Genomic DNA, 13,026 nt, shown 5'->3' on the forward strand with positions numbered 1-13,026 from the left:
TTTTACATATGCAAAAGTCGTGAAACACCTGTGGGGTATTAAGGCTCACTTTACCCTTTGTTACGTTCCCCAAGGGGTCTAGTTTCCAAAATGGTATGCCATGTGAGGGTTTTTTGCTGTTCTGGCACTATAGGGGCTTCCTAAATGCAACATGCCCCCCAAAAACCATTTCAGAAAAACGTACTCTCCAAAATTCCCTTATCGCTCTTTCCCTTCTGAGCCCTCTACTGCGCCCGCCGAACACTTTACATAGACATATGAGGTGTAAAAAATGCGAGTGTAAAAAATGAAGATAGTGAATTTTCTCCTTCACTTTGCTGCTATTCCTGTGAAACACCTAAAGGGTTAACACACTGACTGTAATGTAATTTTGAATACTTTGGGGGGTGCAGTTTTTATAATGGGGTCATTTATGGGGTATTTCTAATATGAAGACCCTCCAAATCCACTTCAAACCTGAACTGGTCCCTGAAAAATACAGAGTTTGAAAATTTTGTGAAAAATTGGAAAATTGCTGCTGAACTTTGAAGCCTCTGGTGTCTCCAAAAGTAAAATTGCGTCAATTTTATGATGCAAATATAAAGTAGACATATTGTATATTAGGGATCGACCGATTATCAGTATGGGCGATATTATCGGCCAATAATCAAGATTTTGGGCATTATCGGTATCGGCAATTACCTTGCCGATAATGCACCGCGACCGCACCCACCGTAGTGCTGGGCGGTATACCGGTATGGATTTTTGCCCCACCCTCCGAGTCAATAAATAAATAAACAAACTTACCCGTAATGGGGGTGATCCGGGCCATCCTTCCTTCCTGTAGTGTCCGGCGCCATTCCGGGTGGAGGGTGCACCGGTACGGGCTGTCCTTCTCCGCTCCGGCCTAGTACGCCGTGACGTCAGGTTCGTCGCTGTGCACGGGCGTCACTGCCTAGCTTCGTCTATGCAGCGTACTAGGCCGGAGCCTGCCCGGAGTGGAGAAGAGAACCCCCGGAGAAGGACAGCCCGGACCGTTGCACCCTCCACCCGGAATGCCCCCGGACACTACAGGAAGGATGGATGGCCTGGACCACCCTGACAGGTAGGGGAGAGAAGCGGGTGGTGGCGGCGGCGGCCTATGGCACCGCAAAAGCCACTGCAGTGCATTGATTTAAAGCGCTCGCTTTAAATCAATGACCTGCAACGGTGTCGAGGGGGGATAAATAGCCGATAACTTATACCGATATTCCGGTATAAGTTATCGGCCCTACCCTCTACCGATTATCAGTATCGGCCCTAAAAAACGATATTGGTCGATCCCTATTGTATATGTGAATACGTAAATTTTTTTTCTTTTTTGGGAATATCCATTTTCCTTACAAGCAAAGAGCTTCAAAGTTAGAAAAAATGCAAAATTTTCATCAAATTTACAAATTTGATGCAAGTATCGACAATTTTACCAATAACATAAAGTAGAATATGTCACGAAAAAACTATCTCGGAATCAGAATGATAGGTAAAAGCATCAGAGTTATTAAAACCGCTCCGGTCCTAAGGTGTAAAATGGCCTGGTCCTTAAGGGGTTAATTGTTTTGCTGCTACATTACTTAATCATTTTGGGTGTATCCCATCAGGCCCCTGTGACTTATTGGTCTTAACTTTACACAGCTGATTTAGAACCTCTTCCTTTGTAAAGACAAAGGCATCAAACGACTTATTAGTCTTCCTCCCTTAGGCTGGGTTCACACTACGTTTTCGCCATATACTGTTTTCAATCCGTTTTTCTAAAGAAAACCGTATGGCAAAAAAACAAACAGATGGAACAGTCCGTGTTAAAAAAAAAAAAAAACGTATGCGGTTGCAGTACGGTTTTTAAACCGGAGACAAAATCGTGATCAACCACGGGACTGCAACCGCATACGTTTTTTTTAACACGGACGTCAATGGGAAATGCACATGTATACGGTTCCATACGGGAAAAACGTATACATTTTTACTTTGCACATGCGCATTTGAATCCTAAAGTCCCCACCCAAGACCCCTCCCATTAAAAATGGACAAAATTTTCAAAAACGTTTGTTTTTTTTTTCTATAAAAACTGACGGAACTGTATGCACTTTTAAAAACAGTATACTGTTTAAAAACGCATACAGTTTACTTTTTCCCAAACTGTTCCATCTGTTTTTTTTTTGCCATGCGGTTTTCTTTAGAAAAACGGATTGAAAACAGTATATGGCAAAAACGTAGTGTGAACCCAGCCTAAGGCTGGGTCCCATTTCTTCATTTTCTTCTGTAAAAACTGAAGTGAAGAAGTGTTTTGCTGAGGCAGTCGGCTAGCCCTTTATCCTCTTCTACTTACCTTCATTCCTCTGTTTTTTAATTGTTATTCCTTGTTTTAATTTCTTTTTTTATTTCTTTTTTACGACTTTGGACATTCTGTAGAGTACCACAGTGGTCTCTTCCTTTTTTTTGCTTTTACTGACAAGCCTAACACAATTATCTGTTGCCTTCAAAAATGAAATTTATAGTACTATGGTGTGTGTGTGTGTGTGTGTGTGTGTGTGTTTAATTTTTTTTTTTATTTTTTTAATTTTATTATTATCCCTCCCTCAAAACAAACTTTAACTCGCCTTACTACATTCTCTCGTTGCGCCGATATCTGTGTCCCGTTCTCCGGTCCCTGTCTTCTTCCGCTTCCTGCAGGACGGTGAGTCACGCAACGCTCAGCGTATATCACCGGCCGCAGCAGCGTGACTCACCGTCCTGCAGGAAGCGGAAGAATATAGGGACCGGAGAACAGGACACAGATATCGGAGGGGGGGGGGGGGGCGGGGGACGTAGGAAGGTGAGTTAAAGTTTGTTTTTATTTCGTTTGCCAGCCAGGGCATAGAGGAATAATAAAAAAAAATCACCATAGTAGTCCCATTTTTCCTGGACTCCATTGAAACTGTTCCAGTCTGATGGGGACTCATTTACCACTAATCCCATTTTCTACAATCGAAAACTTTTGTTTGTGTGTGGTGGGACTCATTTACTGTTCTTATATTAAACCATACTGACTGGCGATCACTAGACCCCCCCACACTGACTGGCGATCACTAGACCCCCCCACACTGACTGGCGATCACTAGACCCCCCCCACACTGACTGGCGATCACTAGACCCCCCCCACACTGACTGGCGATCACTAGACCCCCCCCACACTGACTGGCGATCACTAGACCCCCCCCCACACTGACTGGCGATCACTAGACCCCCCCCACACTGACTGGCGATCACTAGACCCCCCCCACTGACTGGCGATCACTAGACCCCCCACACTGACTGGCGATCACTAGACCCCCCACACTGACTGGCGATCACTAGACCCCCCACACTGACTGGCGATCACTAGACCCCCCCACACTGACTGGCGATCACTAGACCCCCCCCACACTGACTGGCGATCACTAGACCCCCCACACTGACTGGCGATCACTAGACCCCCCCACACTGACTGGCGATCACTAGACCCCAAGCTTTCACCAACAGTTATGTCAGATACCGAATCTCCATTAGTGAATACTAAATCTAATTCGGGTGAAGACGAAAAGAGCACTGGTCACACAGGTTCCGGTCAAGCAGTTTATTCGCGAAACAATTGTTGCTGAGCATTTCCACCTGCAAATAAACTGCTTGACCGGAACCTGTGTGCCCAGTGCTCTTTTCGCCTTCATCCGAATTGTTGCAAGCTGTCCTGTCTTTACTGTGAGCACCGGGGGTCAGTGCCGTGTACGTCCGGAGGTTCATGCTGCGAGGTCCCGGGGGACTAAGTGTTAAGCAGTGTCGGCTGCGTTCTTTCTTGGGAATACTAAATCTAAGATGGCCTCCTTCCGGGTTGGCTCCTCAACTACTTGTTGTAGAGATAATATCAGTAGGGAATTTAGAATTTCTGTACTCCTGGCAGAACTAGCCATTTTGGTTTTCCAGTTCACATGAGGAAGATTAAAGTCCCCCATAATGATAACTTCCCCTTTCAATGTCATTTTAGCTATTTCCTCAACTAGTAGATCAAATTATTTAACTTTGCCAGGCGGTCTATATATATCACAACTACACGAGATACTGAATGATTACCAAACTGACTCTAAGTTGTTCTCACTAAGGGTGCTTTCACACTATGAAAAGTACCCGTTATAAAATAGTAGGCGATCGCGGCGTTAAACCATTAGAAAATCCCTAACATACGTTAGAAAATCCCATTATAGTCTATGGGATTTTTCTAATAGCCGTTTTAACCCGTTATCGCCTGTTTTTCATAACGGGCGTTATTTTGTGACGGGCTATTGAACGTGACTATCTCCCGTCATAAAATAACGCCTCTTTTGAATAACGAGCAATAACGGCTATTAGAAAAATCCCATAGACTATAATAGGATTTTCTAACGTATGTTAGGGATTTTCTAATAGCGATCACACACTATTTTATAACTGGTACTTTTCATAGTGTTAAAGCAGCCTTACTTGTATTAGGTTAGATTTAATGCTATCTTTTTACATCCACCACGCCCCCTTCCTTAGACTTGCATTGAGGGGCGGGGCATGACATCACGAGGGGGCGGAGCTGTGACGTCACGATACTCCTTCCCCTGCATTGCCAATCATCGGCCACAGAGTGATCCTTGCAGGAGATTAGTTGTGAAAATGTGTTCGGCAACTGTGGTATGGGGACGGTGGTGTGGAAACTATGCTCCTGCTGCTGTTTTCTGCGTGTGGCGTGCTCTGGCTCTATGTAGCATATAGACAATCATCAATGGAAGAAGAATGAAAGCCGGCCACTCACCAATTCTCATCTTCAAAGCTTCTTTATACTCGCAAAACCTATACGGGAGAGGGACAAACACCAGGGGGATACAGCTAGACAACAAGCTCCGTTTCACACTGTCTAGAGCTTCATCCGGCCATATAACCTTCACCAAAGAAGACAATGTGAAACGGAGCTTGTCGCCTATCTGTATCCCCCCTGGTGTTTTGTCCCTCTCCCGTATATGTTTTGTGAGTATAAAGAATAAAGAAGCTTTTGAAGGCGTGAATTGGTGAGTGGCCGACTTTCATTCTTCTTCCATTGATGATGGTGCTGCAGGAGAGATCACGGGGGTCCCAGCGTTATTTTTTATTTATTTATTTATCTTTTTGTTCCATCTCCAGATAAGGCTCCTTTTTACACTATATGTTGCTCCGTTTCAAAGACCCTACTACATTGTCCCATTAAGAAAACCCTTAAAAACAGCCATTACAAAATCCCATTCAAGTCTATGGGATTTTTTTGATTATCCGTTATCACCCGTTATGAATAACAGATGTTATTTGTGATGGAAGAAAAACGTTACATACACAAATTTTTCTCCGGTCACAAATAACGTCCGTTATTCATAACGGGTGATAACGGATAATCAAAAAATCCCATAGACTTGAATGGGATTTTGTTACGGCTGTTTTTAAGGGTTTTCTTAACAGGACATTATAACTGCTCTTTAAAATCGAGCAACATATAGTGTGAAAGTAGCCTTACTTACTGAATATCTCTGATGCACTTAGAAAATCTGCACTTTGAATATGCACGAAGCTGATCATTGGTACAAACGGTCCGGTCTCATGGGGGATCTCATTAGTACAGGTGGTCCGGTCCCCATGAGGGATCTCATTAGTACAGATGGTTCGGTCCCCATGAGGGATCTCATTAGTACAGATGGTTCGGTCCCCAGGGGGGGGGGGATCCTCATTAGTACAGGGGGTCCGGTCCCCAGGGGGGGGGGGGATCCTCCTCATTAGTACAGTGGGTCCGGTCCCCAGGGGGGGGGGATCCTCATTAGTACAGGGGGTCCGGTCCCCAGGGGGGGGGGATCCTCATTAGTACAGGGGGTCCGGTCCCCAGGGGGGGGGGGGGAATCCTCATTAGTACAGGGGGTCCGGTCCCCAGGGGGGGGGGGGGAATCCTCATTAGTACAGGGGGTCCGGTCCCCAGGGGGGGGGGAATCCTCATTAGTACAGGGGGTCCGGTCCCCGGGGGGGGGGGAATCCTCATTAGTACAGGGGGTCCGGTCCCCAGGGGGGGGGGGGGAATCCTCATTAGTACAGGGGGTCCGGTCCCCAGGGGGGGGGGATCCTCATTAGTACAGGGGGTCCGGTCCCCAGGGGGGGAATCCTCATTAGTACAGGGGGTCCGGTCCCAGGGAGGGGGGGGGGATCTCATTAGTACAGGTGGTCTGGTCCCCATGAGGGGGGGGATCTCATTAGTACAGGTGGTCTGGTCCCCATGAGGGATCTCATTAGTACAGGTGGTCCGGTCCCCATGAGGGATCTCATTAGTACAGGTGGTTCGGTCCCCGGGGGGGGGGATCCTCATTAGTACAGGGGGTCCGTTCCCAGGGAGGGGGGGATCTCATTAGTACAGGTGGTCCTGTCCCCAGGGGGTAGGGGTGGGATCTCATTAGTACAGGTGGTCCGGTCCCCAGGGGATCTCATTAGTACAGGTGGTCTGGTCCCCATGAGGGATCTCATTAGTACAGGTGGTCCGGTCCCCATGAGGGATCTCATTAGTACAGGTGGTCCGGTCCCCATGAGGGATCTCATTAGTACAGGTGGTTCGGTCCCCAGGGGGAATCTCATTAGTACAGGTGGAAAACTCAGGAATCGTTTGATGCATGTGTCTTTACAGAGGAAGAGGTTCTATGTTTGCTTTCTAAAGTGAAGACAAATAAATCACAGGGGCCTGATGGATGCACCCAAAATTATTAAAATAATTTAGTGGTGAGCTAGCAAAACAGATTTATTCAACCAATCAATGGTAACGGGAGCCGTCCCGGAAGATTGGAAATTAGCAAATGTTGTGCTCATTCACAATAAATGTAGTAAGGAGGAATCAAGCAACTATAGGCCAGTAAGTCTGACATCAATAGTGGGGAAATTAATGGAAACCCTACTAAAGCATAGGATTGTGGAACATCTAAAATCCCATGGATTGCAAGATGAAAACCCACATGGGTTTACTTCAGGGAGATCATGTCAAACAAATCTTATTGATTTTTTTGACTGGGTGACTAAAATAATAGATGGCGGAGGGGCAGTAGACATCGCATATCTAGATTTTAGTAAGGCTTTTGACACTGTCCCACATAGGAGACTTATCAATAAACTACAGTCATTGAGCTCGGATCCCATATTGTTGAGTGGATTAGACAGTGGCTGAGTAACAGACAACAGAGGGTTGTAGTCAATGGAGAATATTCTGAGCGCGGTCTTGTCACCAGTGGGGACCTCAGGGAATAAAGCACCTGGGGCGTAAAAACCCTCAGGCACAATATAGATTATTTGACACAGTCCTGACCTCAGTATCTGAGGAAAGAGATTTAGGAGTAATTATTTCAGAAGACTTAAAGGTAGGAAGACAATGTAATAGAGCAGCAGGAAACGCTAGCAGAATGCTTGGATGTATAGGGAGAGGTATAAGCAGTAGAGAGACATGCTCATGCCGCTGTACAGAACACTGGTGAGACCTCACTTGGAGTATTGTGCGCAGTACTGGAGGCCGTATCTCCAGGAGGATATAGATACTCTAGAGAGAGTTCAGAGAAGATACCAAACTTGTACATGGATTGCAGGATAAAACTTACCAGGAAAGGTTAAAGGACCTTAACGTGTATAGAAGAAAGAAGAGACAGAGGGGATATGATAGAGACTTTTAAATACATAAAGGGAATCAACATGGTAAAGGAGGAGAGCATATTTAAAAGAAAAACTACCACAAGAGGACATAGTTTTAAATTAGAGGGGGAAGGTTTCTGCAGTAATATCAGGAAGTATTACTTTACTGAGAGAGTAGTGGATGCATGGAATAGCCTTCCTGCAGAAATGGTCGCTGCAAATACAGTCAAGGAGTTTAAACATGCATAGGATAGGTATAAGGCTATCCTTCATATAAGATAGGGCCAGGGACTATTCATAGTATTCCGATTATTGGGCAGACTAGATGGGCCAAATGGTTCTTAACTGCCAACACATTCTATGTGGTCCCGTGCCCATGGGGGATCTCATCGGTACAGACAGTCCAGTGTCCCCCCGCAGTTATGTCCTGTACAAGGCTGTGACCTCATAGAAGGAGGTTCCAAGGGGAAATCTAAACTGGTGGTGGTGGAGGGGTTGGTCACTGGAGCTGCGGTGGAGCCAGTGATCAGCTGCTCCAGCCTGCAGTGCATTGTGGGAGCTACCATCAGTATTACATAGCGTGACCAAGCTGCTTGGTTATAGGTTTGACTCTGTTCATGACACTGAATGCTGCTCGTATAAGATATCGTACTGGATAAATGAAGTTACTGTAATTGGTGTATACGTGGTAGAATAACCCGGCTGGTGTATACGTGGTAGAATAACCCGGCTGGTGTATACGCGGTAGAATAACCCAGCTGGTGTATACTAGGGATCGACCGATATCGTTTTTTTTAGGGCCGATACCGATAATCGGTGCAGGTTAGGGCTGATAGCCAATAACTTATACCGATATTCCGGTATAAGTTATCAGCTATTTAACCCCCTGTGACACCGCTGCAGATCATTGATTTAAAGCGGGCGCTTTAAATCAATGATCTGTCGTGGCTTTTGCGGGGCCATAGGCCGCCGCCGCCACCCGCTTCTCTCCCCTACCTGTCAGGGTGGTCCGGGCCATCCATCCTTCCTTCCTGTAGTGTCCGGGGGCATTCCGGGTAAAGAGTGAACCGGTCCGGGCTGTCCTTCTTCTCCGGCGGTCATCTTCTCCACTCCGGGCAGGCTCCAGCCTAGTACGCTGCATAGACGCCGCTGCGCTGTGATGCCCGTGCGCAGCGACGCACCTGACGTAGCGGCGTCTATGCAGTGTACTAGGCCGGAGCCTGCCCGGAGTGGAGAAGATGACCGCCGGAGAAGGACAGCCCGGACCGGTTCACTCTTCACCCGGAATGCCGCCGGACACTACAGGAAGGATGGATGGCCCGGACCACCCCCATTACGGGTAAGTTTAATTTTTTTTATTGACTCGGAGGGTGGGCCCGACCGATATAGTGGTATGGGCAAAAATCCATACCGGTATACTGCCGTGCGACGCGGTGTGGTGGGTCGGGGGGTTGCGGTCGCGGTGCGGGGGGCGGGGCATTATCGGCTTATCGGCATGCGCGGTAGAATAACCCGGCTGGTGTATGCGCGGTAGAATAACCCGGCTGGTGTATGCGCGGTAGAATAACCCGGCTGGTGTATGCGCGGTAGAATAACCCGGCTGGTGTATGCGCGGTAGAATAACCTCCTGTCATATCCAAAGCATTACTGAATGGTTAATGGATCGCTCCACAGTCATGTGACCTATCTGCTCTTAGGGTGAATTCATACGTGCATACTTTGAAGTCAAAGGGTACCAAAATACGCATGTGTGAACTTGCCCATCCTGTGTAACCATCATCTGAGGCCCGACAATGAGCTCTGGAGGGGACTAGCATTGCTCATACAGGCAGGATGTAGTGCCAGAAAACACCATCACTTGGGGATCCTTATGGGTCTGACCTCTGGGGCCCCCACTGATCCTGTGAAAGAAGGGGCCACAGAGCAGATTCAGCCACTCGCTGCACAGCAGAACTGTATACACAGTCATGGCTGTAAATGTTGGCACCCCCCTGTATAGCAAAACACAGGTTTTGCTATACACATGTTTATTCCCTTTGTGTGTATTGGAACTAAACCAAAAAAGGAGGAAAAAAAGCTAATTGGACATAATGTCACCAAACTCAAAAAATGGGCCGGACAATATTATTGGCCCCTTTCAGAATTGTGGAAAAAGTTGTTTCAAGCATGTGATGTTCCTTTATACTCACCTGGGGCAAGTAACAGGTGTGGGCAGTATAAAAACCACACCTGAAAGCAGATAAAAAGGAGAGAAGTTCACTTAGTCTTTGCATTGTGTGTCTGTGTGTGTCACACTAATCATGGACAACAGAAAGAGGAGAAGAGAACTGTCTGAGGACTTGAGAACCAAAATTGTGGACATTTAAATGAAATTAAACGCTATGGAGGAGACCCAGGAGGACCCCACTGCTGACAGAGACATAAAAAAGCAAGACTACATTTTGCCAAAATCCCTCTGGGAAAACTTCTTGTGGACAGATTAGACCAAGATAGAGCTTTTTGGTAAAGCAAATCATTCTACTGTTTACCGAAAATGGAATGAGGCCTACAAAGAAAAGAGCACAGTACCTACAGTGACATATGGTGGAGGTCAGTGATGTTTTGGGTTGTTTTGCTGCCTCTGGCACTGGGGGCCTTGAATGTGTACAAGACATCATGAAATCTGAGGATTACCAATGGATTTTGGGTCACACTGTACAGCCCAGTGTCAGAAAGCTGGGTTTGTGTCCGAGATCTTGGGTCTTCCAGCAGGACAATGACCCCAAACATACGTCAAAAAGCCCCAGAAATGGACGACAACAAAGCCCTGGAGAGTTCTGAAGTGTCAGCAATGAGTCCAGATCTAAATCTCATTGATCACCTGTGGAGAGATCTTATAATTACTGTTGGGAAAAGGCGCCTTCCAATAAGAGACCGGGAGCAGTTTGTAAAGGAAGAGTGGTCCAACATTCCGGCTGAGAGGTGTAAGAAGCTTATTGATGCTTATAGGAAGAGTGGTCCAACATTCCGGCTGAGAGGTGTAAGAAGCTTATAGGAAGAGTGGTCCAACATTCCGGCTGAGAGGTGTAAGAAGTCTTCCCCCCCCCCCCCTTCAGGTAGGTACGTCCCCTCATCAGGTATGCAGGCATGTAGGGCTCGCCTGGTATGTAAATAGGGACCCAGATATATATAATCTCCCCCAGTTGGTAAAAAGGTAGGGCTCCCAGACAGAGCCCCAGATAGAAATGACCCCTGTTAGGTAGACAGGCCCCCAGATAGATATCACCCCCATCAGGTAGGGCTCCCCCTAAGTCAGAACTTTCCAAACTTTTAGTGGTGACACCCTTGCATAGTTTAGTGACCCTGTGCTGCACGTCGACAATGCACAAAGTAGTACCAGTATCAGCATTCGAAATGGGGCTTCTACCATCCTGTGCCACATCTCCCCCCCCCCCCCCTTATCACTCCATGTGCCACATCATTCCCCTGTGCCATTTATATTCCCCATCTGATGCCCCTGTGACAGTATATTCCCCATCTGATGCCCCTGTGCAATTATATTTCAGCCCCCTCCCCCTCCCCTCCTGAGCCACACCATTTACTCATTCACCAACCCCCCCCCCCCCCCCCCATGATCCCCCTGCTATTACAAGTCCTCCGTCCCGTGTGTGCTCCGGCAGGCTCAGGGGCTTGGCGGTTGTCTATGTTGTATATAGGTGATTGGGTACGGCTGTAACATCCTGCACAGTAGAGCTGTATATAGGTGATTGGGTACGGCTGTAACATCCTGCACAGTAGAGCTGTATATAGGTGAATGGGGACGGCTAGAACTCCCTGCACAGTAGAGCTGTATATAGGTGATTGGGGACGGCTAGAACTCCCTGCACAGTAGAGCTGTATATAGGTGATTGGGGACGGCTAGAACTCCCTGCACAGTAGAGCTGTATATAGGTGAATGGGGACGGCTAGAACTCCCTGCACAGTAGAGCTGTATATAGGTGAATGGGGACGGCTAGAACTCCCTGCACTGTAGAGCTGTATATAGGTGATTGGGGACGGCTAGAACTCCCTGCACAGTAGAGCTGTATATAGGTGAATGGGGACGGCTAGAACTCCCTGCACAGTAGAGCTGTATATAGGTGATTGGGGACGGCTAGAACTCCCTGCACAGTAGAGCTGTATATAGGTGAATGGGGACGGCTAGAACTCCCTGCACAGTAGAGCTGTATATAGGTGAATGGGGACGGCTAGAACTCCCTGCACAGTAGAGCTGTATATAGGTGAATGGGGACGGCTAGAACTCCCTGCACAGTAGAGCTGTATATAGGTGAATGGGGACGGCTAGAACTCCCTGCACAGTAGAGCTGTATATAGGTGATTGGGGACGGCTAGAACTCCCTGCACAGTAGAGCTGTATATAGGTGATTGGGGACGGCTAGAACTCCCTGCACAGTAGAGCTGTATATAGGTGAATGGGGACGGCTAGAACTCCCTGCACAGTAGAGCTGTATATAGGTGAATGGGGACGGCTAGAACTCCCTGCACAGTAGAGCTGTATATAGGTGAATGGGGACGGCTAGAACTCCCTGCACAGTAGAGCTGTATATAGGTGAATGGGGACGGCTAGAACTCCCTGCACAGTAGAGCTGTATATAGGTGAATGGGGACGGCTAGAACTCCCTGCACAGTAGAGCTGTATATAGGTGATTGGGGACGGCTAGAACTCCCTGCACAGTAGAGCTGTATATAGGTGAATGGGGACGGCTAGAACTCCCTGCACAGTAGAGCTGTATATAGGTGATTGGGGACGGCTAGAACTCCCTGCACAGTAGAGCTGTATATAGGTGATTGGGGACGGCTAGAACTCCCTGCACAGCCAGCGCACAGCTGCAACGAAAAACCAGCGAAGGGGCCACAGCACAGATCCAGCCAAATTGTCGCAGGTCTGACCCTCACTGCGCCATCACGGTATCGGAGGTGAATACTAGGGATCGACCGATATCGTTTTTTTTTTTAGGGCCAATACCGATAATCGGTGGAGGTTAGGGCCGATAGCCGATAACTTATACCGATATTCCGGTATAAGTGATAGGCTATTTATCCCCCCGATCGCAGTGTGGGGCATTATTGGCAAGGTAATTGCCGATACCGATAATGCCCAAAATCGTGATTATCGGCCATACCGATAATCGGTCGATCCCTAGCGAATACCCCTTTATACTGGGGATGAGATGTAAAATTTATCAGGTAGCTTTTCACTTTTTGTATAGTTATTGAAATAAAGTTTTTCTGTAAATTTCTAAGCCCCGCCCACACACCAACAAATTGTCACCATTTTCCTTGCACTGTAAGTAACTCTTCTACCTGACTTTTTTTTCTTTT

At 47.3% G+C, this 13,026-nt stretch overlaps 1 protein-coding gene across 1 annotated transcript in view; it reads left to right on the forward strand.

Annotated features, from left to right (window-relative positions):
- Nucleotides 1–13,026, forward strand: part of MGAT1 (alpha-1,3-mannosyl-glycoprotein 2-beta-N-acetylglucosaminyltransferase) — a 61,835-nt gene that overhangs the window by 5,804 nt on the left and 43,005 nt on the right. The gene's annotated exons all lie outside the window — the stretch shown is intronic.

This window comes from Hyla sarda, unplaced genomic scaffold (genome assembly GCF_029499605.1).
Source record: "Hyla sarda isolate aHylSar1 unplaced genomic scaffold, aHylSar1.hap1 scaffold_663, whole genome shotgun sequence".
NCBI lineage: Eukaryota > Metazoa > Chordata > Amphibia > Anura > Hylidae > Hyla > Hyla sarda.